This window comes from Lagopus muta, chromosome 16 (assembly GCF_023343835.1).
Source record: "Lagopus muta isolate bLagMut1 chromosome 16, bLagMut1 primary, whole genome shotgun sequence".
Lineage (NCBI taxonomy): Eukaryota > Metazoa > Chordata > Aves > Galliformes > Phasianidae > Lagopus > Lagopus muta.
The window spans coordinates 7,952,778-7,957,961 of NC_064448.1; positions in this window are offsets into that span (position 1 = coordinate 7,952,778).

The window sequence follows — 5,184 nt, forward strand, 5'->3', positions numbered from 1 at the left end:
TCCACCTTCAACATCTGCACAGACTACAAGGATTTGCTTTGTTGGTGATGGTGGCAGTGGGTTCCTTCAGTTGTTCTGTTGCTGTTGTTTGCTGGTAGTGGTTTCAGTTTTTTTGCGAAATATTTATTCATGATTCTCCACAATGGTTTCTCAAATGCTAGTTTCAGATTTTATAAATAAAAACACTTGCCAAAGTAAGACAGGTATTGGTTATTAACAGTACCATTGAAAAAACAGAATCTCTGTACAATGTCTTTACAAGCCAGTGCTGGGTGAATTCTGAGTAGATTTCATTTCTATAAACCTTCAGGCAATGTCATTTTGACTTCACTGCGATCTCTGCACAGCTCCTGTCTGAGAGCCAATTAAATGGAGAGAAGTTCAAAACTCCATTCTCAAACTAGCAAAAGCACAATTAAATGTTTAACCTCAGGATGTGAAAGGCAAGGCTCCTACTTAGTAGCACGTGCTCTGTGATGAAATGCAAGTCTGGAAACACCACCAGAGGATATTTGAGATCTAAACAGGATCATTCTAACAGGTTTCATTCAAGCAAAATCTGTCAGTGAGAACTTTCCAAAGCAATGCAATTTTATCTGTGCAAAATGCCCTTAAGGTATCCCCTGTAGAGCACCAACCTAAGACGTTTATCAGGAGCACTGCAGCACAGGAAGCAGTAAGAACATTGACACTTTACATATCAATGAAAACAAATTGCACAAGATCTGAACATGATACCTGAAAAGCACTATTCATAGATGAAGCAAGAAGAAAGGAACTACACTGCTTGCACAAACAGTGACAAGTGAAAACTCATAAGCAATTAAGCAGAGTTGTTGGCACCAAATGAAGTGTCAGAGCTCTCCTCTGTAAACCTCTCCTAAGCAGCACGCCTGGCATCTGAAGGCCTACTTAGTACCTCAATAGAAAAAAAAAAAAAAAAAAAAAAAAAAGAATCTAAAAAAAAATAATCAGGAGACAGCAACAGATTTGGGTGGAAGACCTAATAATCACTTCAGATGCAGAAGGACAGAACTCACTGTCAGTGCTCAAAACATTCAGCAGACCAGAAGCAAGGAGGAAATAAAGCAAAGCATTCTCGAGGAAAGCACAAAGGAAGCATCCAGACCCTTCAACATGAGCACATACGTATTTTGCTTCCTGTGGCTTTATCACCCAGCCTGATTTTAGCAATGTTACTTGCAACAGTGATCTCTACAGAGGCAGCAGAGAGAATAGTGTGATTGCCTGAAGGAAAAGATCAAATGAAAGTACACAAGCCAAGAAAGAAAAGAAGAAATAAATCAAAATCTCAAAGTCTGCACGTGAAAGTTTTCCTGAGTCAGCTGTACATCCTGCTCTTCTTATTGATAATGACAGACAACACAAAATCTTCTTTCAAATTATCAACCTGAGTCTGTCACATTTGCACATTCTATCTTTGGGACATTTTTGCTTCATCTAGGGCCTGCATGCTTCAAAGCAACTTCACATCAACTTCCAGTAAGAAACAGTTGCTGGTATTCATCAGTATCTCTACTCCTGTAACTTTCAGTCCCTTTGACACAACAGAATAAAGCTGCAGTATGAAGTATGGTTTTCTAGTATTACCCCCGTTGTTTGATTTACCTACTGATTTAGAGATTGATCTTGCCCAACATTCTATACAAAGAACTGTCTATAAGCTTTACAATAAATGCAAATGTTAAAGAAATTAAACTCAGCTGCAGATGGAAGAGATGTACATACATTTTCATGATTTTTTTTTCTGGTACAAGTTGCAATGCTATTCAACAGTATAACAGTAAAAAAAAAAATTATCATGGATGGCACTCTATTTTGCCATAGCCAACAGGGAAACTCTGAAATAAGCAGCAAGGTGAAAGTTTGACTTCTTTTGCATAACAATCTGAAAGGTCAACACAGCAGAAGGGCAAAGTGGAGTGTAGTAGCAAGGGGACAACCACAAACAGGATGGTATTGCAAAGGAAAAGTGCTCACCTATCTTTAAAGATCTAGGCTCATAAGGAAAACTCCAGAAGGGAGGGATCTCCAACTAGAGAACCTTCCCCAGCGGCAGTCAGCCCTTAAACGAGGTCTAAGAGGCACAGCCAGGCTCCTCCCCTTCTGACCACACAGCTAATGGCCTTCACCTGTGCTCCCAGGGCTGACCCAGTCCTTTCCCCAGGTGCTCAATCAATGGTTCAGGCCGTAACTCAACAGTTCCCATACACTTTGAAATTAAAAATTGAAGTATTAAGTGGGGAGCTGAACTGGAAGAGCCCTTGGATCCTACTGGCAAAGTATCCTACAAACAGAACGCAGAAGCATTCATGTGATATTGCTGGTGGGAGGATGTGGTAGAGAGAGGTTGCCCAGTGGTTCAAGTTCAAAAAACAATATTTCTTCCATTTTAAGCAAAGCTACATCTTGCCACATCAGGTCTTTTGTTTTACAGTCTTCAGCCAAGATCCTGTAATTTTCTTGCCTTAAACTAGACTATCAATCTTGACTTCTATGCTTTGGACCAGTTACTGCTTCAAACAATATACCTCTGTTGAGGGTTTTGGATTTCGTTGCTGGAAGGTTACAATCCATGTTTTCTCTTATCACAGAGAAAGAGATGTACAGATAAAACAAATAAAATTCATTATATTATTAAAACATTATCTAAGCAGAATGGTATGTAGTTGGTATTATGGTGGTTATTATACACAGCATACAGCAAGACCATTATTCACCCAAGAAGATAATTAAGTAGAAAAATTACCAGGATGGTTTGAGTATGTAACATATTCAGGCATAGGGGCCAAAGTGGAAGATCCAATCATGCATTTCTTAAGTTTTTGTTTTCAAAAATACAAAGAATTGCCCTCCTGAGGTCTGACAGTTTATGTTACAACTTAGATTCCGAATAATGCCTACATTTGGGATAACTGTTGGAACATATCATCATAATTCTGGGGTGGATAGAAAATAAAGGTGTTAGTTCAGAGGGATTTGGTTTTAAGCTAACTGAAAGGAATAAGCAGTGAACAGCAGAAGTTTTTGTTCTTAAAAAAATGAGCTCAGAATAGTAACATTTCTCAGCAACATTGCTAAAGCTTTTTATTTTACTGTAGTCATAGTAATTTGTTCATGCTAGTAAAGTGTTAAAGTTTAATTTAATGATATAAACTTAATTAGATCAGCCAGCACCAAAAACCCTCCTAAAGTATTCTTACAGAAAATTGATCCTTTGAAATAAATTCCAGAAGGTTTTCAAGCAGCATGACATCCTATCTGGCAATTTCTTTCTGGACATTTAACAATCTAGCCAATATGATTCAGATACTAACACTCCTTTTATGTTCAGAAACATGCTTACAGGCTCATCTTCCCTCAGTTAAACTGTCTTTTTTTTAGATTTTGAAGTTAATTTCAAATCATAGCTTAATAAATGCTTTTACACTAACTCAGTAGAACAGCAACAACAAAGCCTACAATTAAACCTGTTCTTTATTCTGGAACTGCTAGCAAAACTCAGCACATTTTTAAGGGAACATGAAAAATCACAAATATAATTAAATAAACCTGAAATCTGTTCGACCTTTGTCATCTTCTCTATCCTTGGATGTTTCAAATAAAGGTATGGAAGACTCATTTCTGATCTTTCCTAGAACAATGTGTTGCCTATTCCTCTTGTAGCTCTTACTTTCACTTTATTAGCTGTGCAATATATTACTACGTTATGCAAAGTTTGGGACAGAATGTACACATACAAGACATAAGATCCAACGTTTTCTGTCATTATTATGAAGTTGGTGGATGATTTACATCAGATGGAGAAGCTGTGTATCTACCTTGGACCTGTCGGATAAACACTTATATCAAAGGAATTACAAATGCATATAGATTTTTTCCTCAATCACAATTGACATTTTATCTGGAAATAAATATTCTTTGGTAGCCTTCCTTACCAATCATACCAAATATGGTTTAATTGTGGATTTTAAAAATAAGTATTCATGTGCAGGAGCATTCCCTTCCCCTGCTTTATGGTTCTGCTACAAAATTATTCAAAATTATTCTAGACTGATATCACTAAATGACTTTTATCCACTGCAGCTTCACAATCTGTTCCTTGGCTGTTTGAGTTTCGCTTAACGTGTAATTTAGTGTAAGATGCCTCAGGTATTAGTAAGAGGTAAGGCAATTTTCCACCTCTGTTACCAGAATATATCGAAGCCCAAAACATAAGGAATAACATTACCAGCATCTGAAGTCTGGAGAGCTTGCTGAGTCATAGCAGAGATGGAGCAACATCAACAAAAACAGCCAGTTAGAGGCAATCAAAAATTCTCAAAGGATTTCTCCAAGAAGATGAGAAGGATCCAGAAGACTGCAAGACTGAAGTTCAGGAGGACATATCTTTATGCATTACAATGTAACTGTTTCATACTTGGACAAGAAACCTCTACACTTCAAACTGCTGCACTGCAGTGAATCAGAAGTTTAATAATGTTGAAAACTCTCACAAACTGATGGTGTGGGCAAATTGTGATTATTTAACTTTTTATCTTTTGCTGGAAAACTCAATTAAAAGAAAAAGTTGAGCCAAAACCTTTTACACAAAAATGCTTACAGATTTTTAAACTTGAAAAAATAATCCAACGTATTTATTGACAACAACAAAACTTTATTCAATGATCTATGCTTACTCCACTTAATCAACAACCTTGCTGAGACTGCTTCTTTCAAGGAGAATTTTAAAAGCTCTGTAGTAGAACCACCTGTCAAAGCATTTGTGCAACAGGACTCCTGAGAAAATTATTAATCCCTCAAAGGTTGAGATGGAATAGAAAAAAATAAAATGGATCTGGAAGTTATGTTGTATAAGTGAAATTACATCATCATTCAGGAGCCAAGGATCAGTCTCAAACTTCTCATGATGTAATATGCAACAACCTTTTTCCCCTTCACAGTAAACACAAAACAGCAAGCTTATCCACGTTATAATGCAGCAACATCATAAGATATTTATAGAACGTAACACACTAATATGTGAGTCCATTCTCAAGCAGTCTGGCCAGACTGGCCTTCAGGGAGCATGAAGAAGTGTAATCAAACAGCCCAGCTGGGGATACTGAAAGATTAGTGGTAAACCTCTAACCTACAAACTAGGATGGAATATAGCAGTGCCAC